Source organism: Ambystoma mexicanum, chromosome 7q (assembly GCF_040938575.1).
Source record: "Ambystoma mexicanum isolate Mex_15411 chromosome 7q, UKY_AmexF1_1, whole genome shotgun sequence".
NCBI lineage: Eukaryota > Metazoa > Chordata > Amphibia > Caudata > Ambystomatidae > Ambystoma > Ambystoma mexicanum.
This window is the reverse complement of record NC_090941.1, coordinates 820,573,771-820,594,896: the sequence shown is the minus strand read 5'-3', so window position 1 is coordinate 820,594,896 and position 21,126 is coordinate 820,573,771.

Genomic DNA, 21,126 nt, shown 5'->3' with positions numbered 1-21,126 from the left:
TTTGCAGCAAGCAACGCTGCTTCTTCAATTTATTCCATTTATATGTTTCAGAACACACTAGCATGCTCCTTCAGTGTGTCCCCTTGTTCCATCCTGCCTGAAGTGTGCTTAGCAGGACAGCCATCTTTTTATTGCTGCAAAAACGCAGTTTTGAGGTCCTGGTGCGCACAGGAGCCAGCACAACCTTTTGCTGTTTCTTGCACAAATGCAGCTTGGTGATGTGGGGAAATACTGTTGAGTGGGTCAATATATCCCATAGCCTAAAGTCTTAAGAAACAGTGTATTGACAAACATGGACTCAGTCAAAGGATGCCCACTGGAATTGTTTAAAAAGAATATTCAGATTTGTGAATAAAAGACAAACCATAGTGATCCCAGAGGAGGGAGGCTGAAAATAAAAAGGTGTCAGCACCGGAAGAGGGGGACCCAGGGGTGAGGAATCCTCACCCAAGGAAAAACCAGGAAACAAACTTTCATTTTTGCTGAACAAACTCTTGTTTTGTTATTGAATACAACAGGCCCTCAAAGGCAAGAGACTTTCAAGCGAAACAAGACTTGGCCATCGACGGCCCTGATAGCTGCAAGTGGAACTGTTCTCTCATGCTGGGGAAGCTTGAGAGTCTACTGTGCTCCAAGATCTCATTGTACACATGCTCAAAATGTGGGGAAGGGAGACCCAAGCTACCGCATCCTGATATATTATTTTAGAACACTTCTTTCTTTCCTTGAAAGCTACAACACCCTTTTTGTAGTAGTTGTAATGTTTGGCAATAGTGTTCTTAGTATAGGCCCTTTTTATTTCACACAACGCAACTAGGACTGTCTTATTTTCATTTGATGCTCGATGCTTGCTCCCTTCCTAGATTTAGATAGGTGGTTTTCCAACCTGCATACAGTTAATAAATACCCTTGAACTGTGATCACTAGTGCTTGTCTTTACTGTTGCCACCATGAGTTCCTTACAGTAGTAGCGGGTGATCATTAATTTATGTTTATAGGATGGGATTTAGATTACTGGCTGTAGAGATAACAACTGTGGCCCCAAATACAGTTGTGTGAAACCTGTCAGTGTAATTACCAAACATAGGGGGAATAAAAAAACAAAGTTACGGATTGACTGACTCAAAGAGTGGGGTCTTTTGATGTACAATGCCCGTGCATTAGGAGACTTCCCGGGCCAATGCACTTGGTCTGTAGGAAAGACATCATCCACTACTTTTTCGGTACTAACTCTTGTTCAGAAAAAGTGTTGTCACTTGAATCTAGAGGTAATAGCTTTAGTGATCCTAATATCATAATACTCACCATTGATATGTATACCAAGCATGGTAGTTCACTTGTTCTAACCAGCCGTGTAGTTAACCTTGGGGTGAATAGGATATGGTGGACGCCTAGAAATCTAATCTATTCTAATCTAAGTAAAGCCTCTAAATATATTAAAGAGTTAACTGCACATGGGGTGGAATTGTGGGACGGACAGAGTGCTGATAATATTGACAAATGCCTAAACATTTTAGACCATGTAACAGGATCAGTAAGACAATACCAAATGACCATCCAAGAAGCTAAACATACAAAAGCCTGTGGCATCGAAATACACAATGCCAAGTGATTGATGCAGTGCCAGATGAGGAAAGTTAGAAGAGAGGCATATCCAAAATTGATTATGGAGGCAATAATAAGGTGTATAAAAAAAAGAGTACAAAAGTTGGTTGAGAAGAAAGAGGTTTTCAGTCTTAAACAGTAAATGGCAATCAAGGTTTTCTGTGCTCTGTTGTGGAAAATCCAGATCAATTTGGCAAACGTTGTTTAGGGCCAAAGGAGACACTCAAAGTCTAATGGTTAACCCCATTCCTGAGTGCCGATGGAAAGATCATATACTGTCTAACCTCATGACCAATGAAGAGTGAACAATGACCAAAGCTATGAGTGGAGATGGTTATTATCTCTCAGCGTAACGATATATACACTGCCATTGTAAAGTTAAAAAGGTCCTGGGAGCCTGGCTCTAGCTGTTTGTCAAATTCAGTACTAAAGTCTGATCCAGCAGTGCAGGTTATTATGCTTAAAATATGATTTGATAAAGTGTGTAAAGAAAAAGTGGTCCCTGTATCGTGGCAAAAGATTATTCTACCGATATATCAGAAGGGCAACAGAGAATGTCCATCAAATTATAGATTTCACTTGTTGCTGGCCGTCTCTGGTAAATTGTTTTCCACCTTTGTATTACAAGCCCTACAAACAATGGGTAGAAAAAAACACATTATTACACTTCAAGCAAACCTAATTTCGTCCTAGATCTGTGACTACACATAATAACTACTAAAAAAACCTACATTAGACTCCCTAATACCCACCAACTATCGGCCAATAACAACAGTCCCCTTCCTCCTCAAAATCATATATAAAATAGCTTACATTCAGATCCAAGCTCACCTCGAGAAGAACCAGCTTCTAGGCACCAGACAATCAGGCTTCAGACCTAACCATAGTACCGAAACGGCAGTCCTGGACCTGAACATACAGATGGATACCATCAGAGACTCAGGGAAGCTCTGTATTCTACTGCTGCTTGACTTTTCAGCAGCTTTCGACCTCGTGGATCACAACAGGTTGTGTACATCACTAGCCAATGACTTTAACTTTTCTAATGATGCAACTCTATGGGTTAAATCCTTCGTTGAGTGTATATAGGTAAGGAAGCTGCTGACCACATTCCAATCCCTCTAGGAGTACCCCAGGGCTCTAGCCTCTCCCCTACTCTATGCAGCGCATATACCAAACTCCTTTTTTCTGCTCTTGACGAAATGGGTGTCATCTACACTAACTTTGCAGATGACACTCAGATCCTCATTCCTATCTCAGGGAATTATGACCATGACTCAGCAGCCATCAATAAAATATATTCCATTATTCAAAACTGGATGGCTCTCAATAGCCTCTGCCTTAATGATGAGAAGACCGAAATCCTCATCGTAGGATCACACTCCAAAATAACAACCCTCCATGTAGACTACAAGACTATCAATGTAGATGGTACCCTGACACCAGACCTCAAACAGGTTAAAACATTAGGCGTTTATCTGGACACCAACCTCACCATGACTAAACACATCAACACACTGTCCTCAATCACAGCCTACACTGCAAAGTTGATCGCATTCAGTGAACAATTTTTGACACTGACTAATCGTCTCACTCTAGCAAGAGCCCTGATACTATCAAAGCTTGATTACTGCAATATATTGCTTCTAGGCAGCTCCAATACTAATCTCTGCAAACTACAAAATAAAGCATTAAGAGCAGCATTAGGGATATCAAAAAGGGAACAGATCTCCAAGATTAGAAAAGAGGCCCATTGGCTCCCCATCAAAGCCAGAATCATCTTTAAAACGCTGTGCATTGCACATAAATGCCTCTCCAATAAAGCCTCTTGTATCTGAACAACACCATTAAAAAAGAAAATACCAGAACATTGAGATCCAATGATAACCAGTTTCTAGTGTTACCCCGCTACAACAACACTAGAGCAGGAGGCAGCTGCTTCCTTGTCCTAGCTTTAAATACTGGAATTCCTTACCCATCAGCATCAAAAAAGACACCTCCTTTCCCAGTTTCAAAAAACAGCTAAAGACTTGGCTGTTCAACCAATACTAGTACTATAATAGCTGATGCTTCTCCAGCAAGGCCTACATTCTGGAAACCCACTAAAATTCCCAAATAACCAAAGGGGAAAGCTGGGGTGTTTTTGGGAAGCATCCTGTTATCGCTAACTGCATGCCATCCTGCCATCCTGCCATCTTGCCACCCTGCCATCCAGATGACCTTTAGTATCCAGTGACCAGAATTGCCATTCCAGTCCTTGCCATCCTGTTACCAGAACTGTCCAGCTGTTTGACAGGCGCCCTGCCGTGTAGTGACCAGAACCATTGAATGTCCAAAGTCCCAAACTAAAAGTGGACTGTAAGTATCATCCCTATCCGATAGAAATCCATAGCCTATCTCGTCTTGCATTTGTCCTTATCCCACTCTCTAAGTCATCATATCCTTATTGTGCTAACTTGTGCAAACTGTCAGAATCATTCTTGCAACCCTGCCCTTGGTTTCTAGTGCTAGTGCCATCTCTTTAGTAACTTTGCCTTTTGTAATCCTAAGCCATTAGTCCTATTTCGAGTGATCGGACTGGTTCCGCCAAGGTTGGGCGCTGGGGTGAGAGGGTTGAACTCGCGAATCAACCCTGGCGCTTACTGTGTCCCTATGGTGGCCTAGCCTGAATACTCTAGTGTAAAAGTAAATCTGTTCTTGTCACAACTGACTTCCTTTCCAATTTCACGCCTTCATTTTTCTAAAGGCGCACCTTTTTATATCTTGCATAATTCTCCCAATTTACCAGCTAGAGACTTAATTTCACTTCCATATTGTAACTGTGATATATAGCTATCCCCAACCAAATAACTCCAAACCAGTCTATTTCACCCATTTTTTATTAAAAACCGTTTGGGTAATTTCAGGCAGGAATTGCAAAATTGCAAAGTATCCAACCTGTCATTTTTCTGCAATCTGTTTTAAACTTTCCACTCATTTTTGAACTGTATGCTTATGGTAAGCCGTTCTTTGTGATTGTTAGTGTTTTTCCATTGTTGCTCTAGTGAGGAATTGTATTTGCTTCAAGGTTTTTAACACACATTCATTATTTATTTATCCATTTCTGAGTGTCATTTCATAACATTGCAAGGGGTTTAAAATCTGTTTTTCTCTATTATTTGGGGAGGGAAGGTCAGATTTGGATCCTGATTCTTGCCTATTATTCCTGATTACCTGCTGCTTCTGTTTATCCACCCAACCCAGAATTATTTGTGGGTGGAGGGAACATTGCAGGGGGGAAATTCTAACTGGGGCGCTATCTTTCCTAAATCAAAAAGTGTTCCTATTCCGCTGTGCTGTGTATCTGTTCCACAAGAAGTTTAAACCCAGTGCATTGCTCACATTCTCATTGTAATTATCAACCCATTGGTGATTGCTGCCCCACATTAAAGTGTATGATTTATTTTGAATTTTAAAATAAATAAATAAATGTTGTATTTTACCTACCAGCCTGGTTTATGGTCCATTGTGACCCAGGGTATTTGAAAAGGGGGTGTGATATGAGTGGTGTACCATCTCTATATTGAATCAATATAACAAGATGAGCATTTCAGTCGTGCGCTGCATACTAGGCCGAGACCAAGGTGTGTGTCGCCTGATTGAAATCCTTAACAAGACTTTGGGCCTCATTACGAGTTGGGCGCAAAGGGATACAGGGCACCGGTAAGGACACCAGTGCTGGTAATCCCTTTGCACCCTATTCCGAGGTCCCTTTATGGGTCCCACTAAGGCCACCTGGTTTTACCAGGCGGCTTTAGCGGGAGCCACAAAGGGTCCAGGGAGCAAATAATGGTACCGCAAATTGCGGTACCGTTATTTGCCCCTTCCCCATTCCTATTGAGCCCTATGGGGGCTCAAATGGGAATGGGAAATGGTATTTTCAATGGGGACTTACCGGTCCCGCAAAGGTCCGACTAGACCGGTAATTCCCCAGTGAATGAGGGTGGACTTGGTACCGTTATTGGATGCAGCCATGACGCTATTAGCCCCATGGCTACCTTTAATCTTGGAATGAGGCCCTTTGCCCCCTATTCATCAGCATCCCGTGTCCAGGTTCACTCTTGCCAACTTCACATTGATTTGTGCTTTCAAGGTTTTCAGGATTCACTTCCCCTGCTTTCTCTATAGTTCTTAGGTCAAAGGCTTTCAACCATACAGGGATTTTGCTTGACCTCCTGTAAGACCACTTTGACCTAACTAGATGGCTCTCCTAAAACCTTCTGGTATCTGTAGTTTCACTGAGCTGGGGCTCGACCAGAGTCTCTCATGTTAGCACCCATGTGGTGACAGTTCCCTTTGCAGCTGGTCTCCCCTTTAAGACTTTTACAGTTCTTTGAACTTGATTTAAGTTGCCACTTTGGGACTGTCATTCACCACAGCCCGGCTCTTATCGGTTTTCCCCTCGACTCACCAGCTGTGATGAACCACTTGCCTTTCCTTGTAATTGGAGTCAGGCCCAGTACCACACAAGCAAAAGTCTCCCTCTCTCCCACTTCGACACGCTCCATGTACTGTTGGCATCTGTTGCAGCACACTTGGGCTATTGTCCTCAGTTTTAGGGGGCAGTGGTTTTGAATGTCCTAAGGGGTAGGATGGGAAAATGATGCCGAAAGAAGGGGGACGCCACATCTCTCCCATCAGTGTCCCACTCCCACTCCCCGAGGACCCCCCATCCAGGTGATCCTTCCTCATTGGTCCACCCCCAGGAACTGGATCCAATAGCAATGGCCGTGTCCTGGCTAGCTGGATGACAGATCCCCCCGGACTAGCTAGGGAGACACCTTCAGGTTTCTCGCACTACCCATGATGAACATATATGATCTATATCCTCCTGAATTTCATCTGGGGTTTTGATATCTGGAGGGACATACATATTAATAAGGAATATCGGTGTAGATACTAGCATTCCGTTCACCACCATCTCAATAGCCAAAATATTCATAGCACTGGTGATCATTCTTATGCTAGTCAAGGGGACATTCTGCTTCATGTCCACAATTGGGCCGCCATTAGGATGACCTGTGGGGCCCTTAGTCACCAATTGTTGAATTTCTGTGTAGCCTTTTATATGGATCTTTGCAGTAAGCCAAGTTTGTTGCAAAAATTGCACATCAAACTTGTCAAATAAGGGGAGTGAGCCTTGTGTATCCCAGAAATGGGTAAATCCCTGAGTGTTCCAGCTGGCAATCTTAAAAATTCACTTTGTCTCAACCAGTTGATGCACAAGAAACTTCCTGCACCATTCCCAACCAATGGCATCTCGCAGGACAGCCTCAGTGGTTGCTCCCACCCCCACTCCGACCACCATGTGCCATAAGATCACCTCAGGGATTGTCTTCACTACTGGTGGTATAGATATATGTGTTGGACCGTCGGCTACATAACCCACATTAAGATTTGATTGATGATGATTGCGAAACAGAGAAGAAACCTCAACAGAGGTACAGTGCATGTGCACAAAGTTACGTCCATTAATATTCACAAGTTCGACCAAACTGAAACCCGCAGATGATAGAACCCTCAGAACTGGAATATTCTTACAAACCTTGAGGAAATCAGATCTATTGATCTAAAAGATCTAAACGATCTAAAAGTCATGGGTCCCCTACCCAAGGTAAACATTTTTGATTATTTCACCTTTGGGGGAGATTCTGATTGCTTGCATACTAAGGGCTGTAAAAGAACTGATTTATTCTGACATACAGCACTTTTTCCCAATAGGTCTTGTTTAGCTAATAAGCATGTCAATTCTACCCGCATTGGATTAGAAGGTGGTACAGACGTTCCCATATCTTGAGGTTACGCCTGTGGGTCATCTGTCAACAGCCAACTAGTCCAAGTGCCAGGTAACGTCTGACCTCTACCTCATCTCTTAATCGGATTGTTCTTCATAGTGAGGGTTTGGTCAGGCACAATGGACATTAAATTAAGGGGCTCGGCTGGTTGTGTTTGAAGGATCATAACTTTTTTCCTGTTCGCTGCTTGTTTCTGTAATCTGACACGTTTGGCAAGGCGCCTATTCTTTTGTGACTTACACATAGATAACTCGCCATCAGCTACATCCTGTATATTTAATGCCAAAATGTTCAATAATTACATCAGGTTCAGCCCTTTCATGGGCTAAGTCTGTGGTTATCACAGGTTTGTCGTGAATGGGTCTTTGATACTTTTCCGTGCTTGTTGTGATCTATTATTTCAAGTCCCTGATTCATGGATTATTTGCGCCGAAAAAAACGTGATTTGTGCTCCATTCTGCCTGCAAATCCCCATTTGTTAAACAGGGATTTGTGGGCAGAATGGTGCACAAATCTCGTTTTTTTGGCGCAAGTAATCCATGAATCAGGGCATGTTAGACCTTGTTTTTTCACATCTTCAAGTATGACTCCACGCAGTTTAATCAGTATCTTAACTGCGAACTGTAGCACTGCTGACGTATTAACTGAGGTCAGGCGTGTTACTGGTATGCATCCTGTTTGTGTAGGTTTCCACATCGTCCAATTATTCTCTGTAATGTTTGGTTTGGTTTGGTTTGGTGCTGCGGAATTCCTCACTACCCTGCTACATGGAAGGAGACGTTGTACGAAGTAGCTGGCTGTTGGATGAGTCTGCCCACTGGGCCATTGGAGGAGAGGGATGGGGGGATTACATGCATATGCAAGGGGAATACCCTCTGGGCCATGGGAGGAGAGGGATGGGGGGGCAGCATGCATATGCAAGGGGAATACCCTCTGGCCCATGGGAGGAGAGAGATGGGGGGGCTACATGCATATGCAAGGGGAATACCCTCTGGGCCATGGGAGGAGAGGGATGGGGGGCTACATGCATATGCAAGGGGAATACCCTCTGGGACCTGGGAGGAGAGGGATGGGGGGCTAAAAGCATCTTGAGTTATCCCCTGCTACACAGCCCTCACATGTGCGTACATAATGGACCTAGACAATGCATCGGGGGCCCTGGTGGTTTAAATGGCCAAGCCCCTAAATCATGTATATCACCCAAGGCTCACACCATGGATTGGCAAGTACTGTACAGGGCTGATAGTCATGTGGATGTGGCTGCCATTGATGGGATAGTGCATGTGAACTTGAAAGATGTACAGGCTGAGCACATACGGCAACTGAGCAGTATCCTTACACATACCTCCTTCTGCTCCCATCCAGGTAATGCTGGCTTTCCTATGAAGGCGTGGCTACTCACCCCTATCTAGGGTTTTGATATCTGGAGGGACATACATATTAATAAGGAATATCGGTGTAGATACTAGCATTCCGTTCAGCACTATCTCAATAGCCAAAATATTCATAGTACTGGTGATCATTCTTATGCTAGTCAAGGGGACATTCTGCTTCATGTCCACAATTGGGCCTCCATTAGGATGACCTCTGGGGCCCTTAGTCACCAATTGTTGAATTTCTGTGTAGCCTTTTATATGGATCTTTGCAGTAAGCCAAGTTTGTTGCAAATATTGCACATCAAACTTGTCAAATAAGGGGAGTGAGCCTTGTGTATCCCAGAAATGGGTAAATCCCTTAGTGTTCCAGCTGGCAATCTTAAAGATTCACTTTTTCTCAACCATTTGATGCACAAAAAACTTCCTGCACCATTCCCAACCAATGGCATCTTGCAGGACAGCCTGAGTGGTTGCTCCCACCCCCACTCCGACCACCATATGCCATAAGATCGCCTCAGGGATTGTCTTCACTACTGGTGGTATAGATATATGTGTTGGACCGTCGACTACATAACCCACATTAAGATTTGATTGATGATGATTGCGAATCAGAGAAGAGACCGTAACAGAGGTACAGTGCATGTGCACAAAGTTACGTCCATTAATAATCACAGGTTCGACCAAACTGAAACCCGCAGATGATAGAACCCTCAGAACTGGAATATTCTTACAAACCTTGAGGAAATCAGATCTATTGATCTAAAAGATCTAAAAGATCTAAAAGTCATGGGTCCCCTACCCAAGGTAAACATTTTTGATTCTTTCACCTTTGGGGGAGGTTCTGATTGCTTGCATACTAAGGGCTGTAAAAGCAATGATTTATTCTGACATACAGCACTTTTTCCCAATAGGTCTTGTTTAGCTAATAAGCATGTCAATTCTACCCGCATTGGATTAGAAGGTGGTACAGACGTTCCCATATCTTGCGTGGGTCGTCTGTCAGCCAACTAGTCCAGGTGCCAGGTAACTTCTGACCTCTACCTCATCTCTTAATCGGATTGTTCTTCATAGTGAGGGTTTGGTCAGGCACAATGGACATTAAATTAAGGGGCTCGACTGGTTGTGTTTGAAGGATCATAACTTTTTTCCTGTTCGCTGCTTGTTTCTGTAGTCTGACACATTTGGCAAGGCGCCTATTCTTTCGTGACTTGCACATAGATAACTCGCCATCAGCTTCATTCTGTATATTTAATGCCACAATGTTCAATAATTACATCAGGTTCAGCCCTTTCATGGCCTAAGTCTGTGGTTATCACAGGTTTGTCGTGAATGGGTCTTTGATATTTTTCCGTGCTTGTTGTGATCTATTATTTCAAGTCCTTGAAATAATAGATCAAATCCCCATTTGTTAAACAGGGATTTGTGGGCAGAATGGTGCACAAATCCCGTGTTTTCGGCGCAAATAATCCATGAATCACGGTATGTTAGACCTTGTTTTTTCACATCTTCATGTATGACTCCACACAGTTTAATCAGTATCTTAACTGTGAACGGTAGCACTCCTGACGTATTAACTGAGGTCAGGCGTGTTACTGGTATGCATCCTGTTTGTGTAGGTTTCCACTTCGTCCAATTATTCTCTGTAATGTTTGGTTTGGTTTGGTGCTGCGGAATTCCTCATTACCCTGCTACATGGAAGGAGATGTTGTACAAAGTGGCTGGCTGTTGGATGAGACTGCCCACTGGGCCATTGGAGGAGAGGGATGGGGGGGTTACATGCATATGCAAGGGGAATACCCTCTGAGCCATAGGAGGAGAGGGATGGGGGGGTGCATGCATATGCAAGGGGAATACCCTCTGGGACCTGGGAGGAGAGGGATGGGGGGGCTAAAAGCATCTTGAGTTATCCCCTGCTACACAGCCCTCACATGTGCGTACATAATGGATCTAGACAATGCATCGGGGGGCCTGGTGGTTTAAATGTCCAAGCCCCTAAATCATGCATTTCACCCAAGGCTCGTACCATAGATTGGCAAGTACTGTACAGGGCTGATAGTCATGTGTATGTGGCTGCCATCGACGGGATAGTGCATGTGAACTTGAAAGATGTACAGGCTGAGCACATATGGCAACTGAGCAGTATCCTTACACATACCTCCTTCTGCTCCCATCCAGGTAATGATGGCTCTCCTCTGAAGACGTGGCTACTCCCCCCTTTCAGGAATCTGCAGAACCGGCACAAAGAGGACTTCATTCGTGCACATACATGTACGCGTGTGGTCATTGAGCAGACCTTTGGCCTGTTGAAGGCAAGGTTTTGCTGCGTCAGCAGGTTGGGTAGCGCACTCATATACGGGCCTGAGGAGGTGGGCAAGATCATCATGGTATGTGCAATGCTGCATAACATGTGCATCCAGTGGAACGTACCCCTACCACCTGACATGGAGCTGCCACCACCTGGTGAAGTAGAAGGAGAGGAAGGAGTAGATATTGGACATAGGCCAGGATGCGACACACTTGAGGGTCGCGCACTGCGCCACTTGGTCATAGACCAATCATTCTGATGTACTGGGATGCAGAGGGTTACATGTATTGGGAACTGTGGGCACTGGGTGTGTGGGTATATGGGCACAGTCCACTATGAACAATAAATTGACAAACACCAGCAATGTCCACTCATGTGATGTTTTGTACACAACGGGTGTATTCAAGTGATGGTTTGTACAACATGATTTAACACTCCACGCCCCCAAAAACCTCTCCCCCTCCCCCCACACCCCCAAAGACCCCTGCCCCTCCTCCCACACACCCCCACACAACTCCCATGCCACCACACCCCCAGTACTACACCCACCACCAGCCTCCACCCTCCCCCAACACGCAAAGTCAACAATGGCACAACATGTGTCCGGATGTGGTGCTAAACAGATTGTGCAGGGTGGCCCTGCTACTGTGGAGCCCCCTTCGGAGGTGGGGGTTGGATCTCTGAGCGCCGCGCACTTCACATGGACATGCGCACAGGGCTGGTCTGCCTGTAACTTGCTGGCGTGGTCGATGTGGATGAGGCAGATGGCTGTGACCCCAAAGCCACAGTTTGCTGCTGCTCCATGCTGTCTGTAATCCTGGTGAGGATCTGGCCCAAGGCATTGAATCCATCTCGCACTTGCTGAGTGCTTGAGTTGATGGTCTGTATTACGGTCACAGTGCTATCATAGATGAAACAGCATGTTGACTCGCCTTCAGCAAGGTACTGTTTGACATAGCCTTGCATCTCCTCCTGCCGGCCCTCCATCCTGGTCAGATGTCTCTCAAGGTCCCGTATAGCAGTGTGTGTGGTATTTGATGGGTTACGTGGTGCAGGCAATATGGGGCTGTGCAATGTCAGAGACCACTCTCCATGGATGCCCTGTTCTGATGAATCCTGGCAAGGGGTGTCCTTTGGGGTCACCTGCAGGCTCGGGGTTTGACCTGCAGGCTCTGTGTGCAGGACTTCAGCATTTTGCGTAATCGTCAGGGCCAGCTTCCTCATCGCCTCTATGCTGTGCCGATACAGCCATCTCCCCAATTGTGCTTGCGGCAGCGTACTGTGTGCCATCATTGTCCATGCCAGATGTGTCCCCGGCCTGTGTAGAATGTGTACAGGGGTGCAGGGGCAGGTGTCTGCTGGTCCTGTGTGGGTGGCAGTGTGGCTGGTTGGGCACTGGTTGTTGTCTTGCGTGCCGCTTGGACCATCCTTGGTGCCCTCGAAGTAGATGGCCCGGTGCCATCAGCTTTGCCCCTTTCCCTTTTGGCTGGTGTTATGCATTGTGCACTCCTCTGTGATTCTTCGGTGTCTGCATCCGTTCCTGGGGGAGATAGAGAGTGGGAGGGCATCAGTAATGGTGGTGCTTGCATCATGCATGCGTTTGTCTTTGTGCAGTTGGCGCCATGTCATCAGTTGCATGCCTGGATTTGCAGCGGACTGGGTACGTGCAAGGTTGGGGGGGTGCTGTTTGCAATCATGCAGGTGTTCATATGTACACCATGGTGGCTGCTGTAGGGCCTTGATGTGTGTTGTGACTTGTGTGCTGTGTGACACGTGCAGGTCATTTGTGCGTCATGTGTGTATTCGTGTATGGGTGCAGCATGCAGCATGCATTAGGATGTGTTAGTGGTGGGCCCAGCATGTGTATATGGATATGTGTAGGTGTGTATGATGTGCCATGTATTGGTTGTCGTTGCTATCACATTTGGAGGTCAGTGCTGATGATTGGTTGTCGTGTGTATGTAGGGACACTCACCTTCATCTGCCGATGTTGGCCTGCCGAACTCAGCTCCACCGACTCCTTCAATGGACTCCACATCTATCACTGAGCTGCTCCCATCTGGCCAATTTGATTGGTGAGTGAGATCCTCCACCTGTTGCCAGCCCCTGGCTCTGATTGGCCAACAAGCTATTCCGCACTCTCAGCCTGAGGTCATCCCAGTGCTTTTTACAATCGCGCACTGTGCGTGTGGTGGTGCTGACTGCACTTACTTTCCGAGCAACTTCTTCCCAGATGGCTTTCTTCCTCAGCTGGGCTGGACGCCTGAGGTTGCTGCAGAATACCACATCAGCATTCTCTACTAGGATGTCAGCTAACATGTTTAGCTCCTCATCCTTAAATCATGGTTTAGGCAGATGGGCCTTTCTGGGTTGCCTTTGACATTTTGTCCATGGTGTGCTAGGAGTTCTGGTGATGAAGGTCCAGTGTGTGGAGGATGGCAATGGATTGTGTTTTTAAAGATGGCCACCAAAGCATTTCCCGTTCCGGCGCAATGACGTTACTTCCGGGTCCGGTAATAACATGGCCGTTCTTAGCACTATGTCAATACCGGTACCGCTATTTGGGGGTTGCCGAGGGCGGAGGTGTTATGTGCGCACTCGTTCATGCTGCTATCTTGGGGTTTGATGGTTGTTACCGGCAGGCCGGTACGGCCGGTACCGGCATGCAGGGGTGCGCGTGCTCACGCACTCGTAATCACCCGCTGTTTACGGAATCGAGCCAAGACAGGCATGTTATTACCGGCATGCCGTTAAGGGCTGATTTTTAGCGCCAACCTCGTAATGAGGCCCACTGTATCGAAGGCAGATGTCATAAGAAGGAGCATTGGGGATCCAGTGCCCTCTTGGTCTGCCCCTTGTCTAGGATGATTTTGATTGGATGTGGTAACGGTAGTGGAAGATGATGAATTTTATTTATTGGATGTGTACTAGCGACTGAGAATAGATAGAGAGGCTCGACTAAATATAGGTGGGTTGTGGGATCTTCACTAACAACATTTCAAAATTATGGGTTAAAGATGTGTATTGTTCAGAACACTCACTGTGAAAAATTGTTTAAAAAGCCAGGAAATATACATACAGATTTGTAGATGAACATATGAAAAAAATCTAATGAATGCCAGAAAATCAATAATACAAAGTAATATTTTTCATTATGTTTTTATGGCGCCTTTTCCAATAATGTATGTCAATAAAATGAACATTTTTATGCTGGCTATGCGCAATCATGTCCATTCTTACTGTACCAATATATGCCAGTATCTTCTTGTTAGAAAATATTCCTGATTGCTTAGCGCATGAAGCCAGGTCAAAATGTATGACACTGCAAGAAAACATGTTCAAGCGGAATGCACCTGTATAGAATGTATACTAATTCCACGTAAGAACACACATCATGATGGCTTTCCAGATGATGCCAATAAAAATGCCATGCCACTGTGAGGAAAAATGTATATACCTGGCTACAGCAATCTATGCTGTTATGCCTGTATAAGAACATTTATCATGTGGGCTTTACCCCTATTACCAGTAAAAATGTCCAAGCCACTGTAAGAAAAGATGTACATACTGGCTGCACCACTGTAGGCCAGTATAACCACATAAAGACAACTCTCATCATATCGGATTGGCCATAATGTCAGTAAAAATGCTGTGCCATCAATGTAAGGAAGTATGGCCATGCAAGAACTCTCATCACGTTGCCCATAATTCCAGTTACATTTTCCATGCTGATGTAAGAAGGCATGCACACTAAAGGACAGACATCTGGCCCATCTGGCCCTTCATGCATGTTAAACATTCCATGCTATGTTAAGAAAACCCATACACAATGGCTGCACCAATGCATGCCAGTATGCCAATATAAGGACACTGATCATGTTGGCTCCGTCCACAATACTAGTAAAAAATTCCATACCAGATTCGGAAAGGATGAATACACTGGCTGCTTCTATGTAGCACCCCAACATAAGAACACTCGTCATGTTCTAATTTCCTGTGCTGCTAGGGAAAATGCCATGCCCACACTTGAAGAAAATATGTCTATGCTTCCTGCAGCAATGTACCCCCAACATGCCCTCCAAAGAACAAAAGAACACTAATCATATTGAAAAGTGAGATGGCCCAATGTATGAAAAACAGATCCATGCTGCCTACACTAATGCAGCCCACTATCAGAGGCTGGCTCGTTGTCCTGCACACACATGTTCACACAAATACACACCCATGCAAAATACACACTATATCATTCACATGAGAACACAATAAATGACACACTCATTATATTTTCTCCCCAAAACATCTCATTCACACTGCTTTGTTAATCACACACTTGCCATTCACTTCTACCTATACACTGATTGTACTCCCATTCACATATGCACACATTCAAAAGTGCCCTTCCACAGATAGGATATGATAGGTTATTTATAACACGCTTAATACCCAGAGGTTTCTAAGCGCGGAACAGGGGATCAAACATGTGGTGCTCTGTGTCTTCTTGCTTCCAAGGCAAGCACATTACCCCTAAGCTATCTTCCCGATATACATCCTGAGATGCACACATGCATACATTCACAGTAAACGTACACATTAAGGAGGTAATTGTTTTCTTATCTTCTCTATCATTGGACTCCACACACCAAGACACACACTGTCCAGATGGCCCTCCAGCTCCCACATACCACACAAACAAGAACTAGGAAGCAAGGAGAATGTCCTCGATCCAAACATGCATGATGGAACAGGAGTGCCAAGATCTAGTGATCCAGGTCCATTTATTGCACAGGGAGGTTCAGGATAACCCCTCGACACATGTGACCCTTCAGTTCCCAAATCTGCATTCCCAATGAGTCATGCAAGGTATGGGAAGCAAAATGCCACCAGCCTTGTATGGTGCATTGTACTGTCAAAGGTAAACCATGCTTACCCAAAGCCAGCCCAAGAGTTAGTGCTCAGCTGCTTGCTATAGTTGAACGAGTTTTCAGTGGTTTTACTGAGCTGGCTTGCTTTTCTGGGATGGCTCCTCCATAATGAGTGGCAAATTAGCACCACATTGCCCATTGCTTATTATAAATGAGACATCACTGGTAACAGTTTCAGTAACCTGAAGAGGTAAGAACCATGCTTGTATGAAGTCCAAAATATCGATTGTTTCCATGAAATGAAATGAATAACAACCTAAAGTACTTCTGCACCTCATTGGCATTTGGAATGTACATTAAGTCTACTACAAGGAGTACCTGAGCCAACATGTCACTTACTAACACCCTCAGTTTGGACGTGTCAGAATCTGTTGTGGAGCAAGCTGCATCTGCATCCGACTGTTTCTTATTCTAAACACTATCCAGTTGACATGGTAAGAGGCATGGTATTCTAAACAATACATCGCATCCTGTGCAGTTTTCTGCCCATGGAGTAAAATGCATTCAGATCACCATAGTGTGTGCATAAACATACTGCAGTGATCAGTAAAGGAGGTGACATGCAAAAACATGTGGACACCATTAGAAGGGACCACTGCAGCTTCTGACTGACGTTTCCGGTGTAAGAAACAGGTAATAATGCATAAGTATTAATACCTTTTTGCATAGTGTTAGGGAGAATTCTCCAGAATGGCTAATTTCCCTTACCTACTGAGTCCCTCAGCAGCTTTGCTGAATTTCTAGGATTTATTTTTATCACCTGGTAAGAGTGTGAGCCTTTTTATCCCATTCTTACATGTGTTTTGCTGTAGGTTTAACATTTTTGTGTTCATAGACTATGGAGCCTCACCTACTCAATAAGCATCATCTTTTTACTGTGTGTCACACAGCACATCTAGTGCAGTGACACAGGGTTGTCTTTTTTCAGGCTTCCCAATTTTAACTCTAATTTCTGGGACTGACTACTGTCAGTCAGAAAATGTAAAGTTGCCATTGCCTTTATTAGTCTTTTTAAATCCACAGACCCAGTACTAACTATCTTACATAGAGTACTGGAAAGGGTTAATAGTTATCCCTTTTTGTCTGTCTCTCATGGAACATTATTTCGTTCCCCTTTCTTTAAGACTTGGCTGGTGGCAGTGGTATCTACCATAATTTTCCTACTGCACTCTATAAATATAGGCTTGGTAATGTTTAAGGCTATGTTAGTAACCTCAAACTTTAATCTGCTGGACCCCATTTAATTTTATTTAGTTCCGACTGGGTTTATTCACCATTTCTTTTTGTAAAGGTCTTTCTTGTGTTTTACTCTGCACGCCAAATCAGGTTTGGTTCCTTTGTTCACCGTCCTTTGGCGGGCTTCTGCACAGAAGCCCTCCTTAGGTCCCTGAGAGTCTAGGTAGACAGGATGTGAGGGAGGAGTTTAGGCCCCCTGCACAGGGTCTCCTTGGAGACTAAAGTCACATTCTTGTTTGATTGGCTAGGTGACGGTCCTGCCAGGACAGCCACCCTGCTGTGTGATTGACAGCCAGGCTGTGTGAATGGGGAAAAACTGCATAAAAATAAGGTCTCTGGGACATGGAAGGCAGAGTCGCCACTGGATCGAGAGAACCGAAGAGAAGCTGAAGGAAGAGGACGACTGCAACTACTGAACCTCCCGGTGAAGCCCTGCTGTGGGTCTGAATCTCCTAAACTTCGACGACAGAGAAGATCTGCAAGGAATCTTATTTTCTTAAGCTGGTGGGACCAACCAGTTTGCCAAACACCAAGCAAGGCCTCCCTCCCCTGGTCAAATTTGCTATGCATCACTGCAGTGAACCGGATAGCCAGGAGTACCAGACCCTGTTTGGGTTTTAAGGAGTGCACCTTGTATTTGTTGCTTTGCTCTGCTGCTGGTTTCTTCCCTGGGCAGTGCAGGACCCTCCAGTCTTCCTCCTTCATGTCAGTCCGACAGTCGCTTCAGGAACCGTGAGCCTGCAGGATCTGCCAGGAACTTCTGCCTCAGCTACAGCATTCTTCTTCTAAGCTACTGTTCCAACCTGGTTGTTTCTTCCGTCCGACTGTGGTGAAAGTGTTTTAAATCTTTTGCCTATCCGAGGGGGTGTCCTTTTCTACTCTTTTAAGTAACTTTTCTTCCGACCAACTTCGTTTGGAACTCTTGGCAAAGACTGAACCACAAACTACTCTGAACTGTGTGATCCTCTGCAAGACTCTGAACCATTAACATTGGCCCAGGCCTATTGATTTGAATTCTCATTGTAGTAATCCTTTTCTAGATTACCCTGCCTACTTACTTGTTGGTGCTGCTTAATTTTGTATAACCTTGTCTTTCCCTCCCTTTTTAAATTCCTGGAATGCCATTTTGCTCACACTTCAATTTGAGCTTAAGTTGTCCAGAATTGGTTGGGTGTTGTGTAGTATGTTAAGCTTGTGATTTTTCTGCTGCTGTACTTAGTGAACCTTGAGTCAGTGTTTATATTAACCATAGCAATATCTGTCCTTTATGTTACTTCTGATACTGCTCACTTTCCTCTTGAGATAAGTCTGGCTGCTCAGCCATCGCTACCACTTTATGGTGTAGTACTGGCTTGTTCCAAAGGTGAATTTGTACTTGCACTTGTAGTCTTAATTGTGTGTGGTGTTCCCAAAGGGTACTGCACATGATTCTGCCTAACACATGCTTCTCAAAAGCATCAGTAAAATATAATCTCAAAGAGCCTATTTCCCACTCCATGTGAAAAAAGGAACAGTGGAACCCTTTTTTGTGCACTCTGTGTTTGAATAGATTTGTACTTGGTTGTGATTAGTAATCCAAAATGACCTGCCACATTTAGGCGTTAGACAAGACGCCTGTTGTAAGTTTGCAGTGTCTTTATTGTCAGACCTTTTATTTTTGAATTATTTTGTTTTCATGTTGAAAAGTAAAAGACCCTCTACACGTATTTCACTGTAATTATTTTGTTGACAGATCTTCAGGAGGGATAGTCTCTCAATAGACTTCAATTGTACTCAACTAAAAAGAAACAATAAAAAATAAAAACAAATATATAATAATGGATACTGATCATGTCATAAACAAATATTACTTGTCTTTGTCTTGTCTAACATTTGTAACACTTTTTTTTTTAATAAAAGAACGAAACCAACACAAATCTCTTTACTTAGTTGGTTAATGAGTGAGGTCACCCTTTTTGAACCAGGGGCTTGCACCAAAAAGTTAGTTAAATACTTACATTATATAATGGATTTTGTTGTGAACGTGAACAAATGAGGAAACTGCTCTTCTCCATGTGGGGTGACCAAATTCAAAGCGGCCTAGAATTGAAGAAATGTTCAGTTAGCTTGCATGTGCCTGTTACACCACCTCCAAATGATTTTGGATCACTTTCAAGAAGAAGCCCCAAGCATTAAGGTGCACAGTTCAGTGATTAGAGCAGATGACTCACAATCGGTCCGCTGATATTGCCATTCATGCAGTGAGTCTCAGTCATTCCTTACCGTTATGTTCCAAAGACACTTTGACAATGAGTTACCATATCCATTGTAGAGTACAAGATAATGTGTCCAGTGCTACAACAGGCTTGTAAAAACAGTCAATAAAGGGCTCAGTGATTGGGCACCAGAGGTCACACTGAGGGTTACTGAAAGCCAGCTTTTGCACAGGCACCTGTGTATACCATGAATGTTTTCCTAGATTTCCACGCCTCAGTTGACTGCAGAGCTTGTGGTATCAGGCTGACACAGCTGTCCTGGAGGTCAGACAGTTGCAGTTTGATACATGCTCTCTACACTACAGCTCAGAAGACTTTCAAAGTTTCCATCTCTGTCTCGGGAGTCTGATATACTGCCATCAATGTGGAATTAGGACAGTCAGTGCAGGATTTCAATAGCCACTCCGAACTCCACCAGAATCTGACATGTCTGGTCCTCTGGCTATTCCTCTTCCGCCACACTGACCCGGTCAGCTGCCTTCACAATAGCAGTTGTGAGAGTGATATCAGGGATTGGCTCGCCATCAACGCTGTATGGCAAGCAATGGATCCCTAGGGCAGGCATTCCATGCACCCATGCCTGTGGGTTTCTCCTGTGAAGCCCCACTCCATCTCTCACTACTCCACCCAACTGCTGCTAAGCCAGTGGTGCCTCGCCCGCACACCGTGCATACGTTCTTATTGTGTGCCTAATGTAACTATGTATAATACGTCTCCCACTATTAAAGGCAATTAACTCTATGCATATAAGCAGCCGATTTACCAATACTCACACATTTGCACAAGTATTGCTAAATTCAAATTCACTCTGACATGATTATTTTTATAATAATTGCTCCTTCACCACTATGTTAACCTGCGTGTCTAGTATATTCTGGGAGTTTTCTTCGTTCCCCTTTGTTTGCACTCCAGAATATATTTTAATGAAATACAATTGTGAAACCAGTATGACAGATTTTTTTTAGAATCACTACAGTATTTACTTGGAAGTAAGCATATGCAATACTGCGCTATATTTCCTTAAAATAAAACGTCTTTCTTTACTACACCGTCATCTTAACAGTCAGAAAGTGTCGTTTTAGAAATGACAATAAATAGAGTTTCTTTTCACAGAAAATACTTTTTCAGTCCATTTAGCATTGTAAATATACCAACACGGATCTGATGGTAGGTAATTCCCAGCTTCAAGATCCCATAATAATTGGATGCGGCAGAAATGGAGAAGGTGCTGTTCAGAACTCATTTTAAATTCAGCAAACCTGAAGGTGGGAAAATTGAGCTTTTCCCAGAGGGAAATAATGAAACTGCATTATACATACAGATACAACTTTTCAAACTATCTGAACTCCAGTGAACTCCCGAAGACATGCCTCGTCTGCAATAACTAGTGATCCGTATCCATCTGCTTCTAAAAAAGTATATTTATTTATTATTAGGGTATATTGTCTCCCATACATTGTTTATTGTGGCAAAGTCAATTCTTTACATACATTTTTGAAAATAAAGATTTTGGAACCTTGAACTCATGAAGAAAATTACGAGTCTGTTTCCTTTTTCAGCTGCATAGATATACATAATTTGTAACATTCCCAG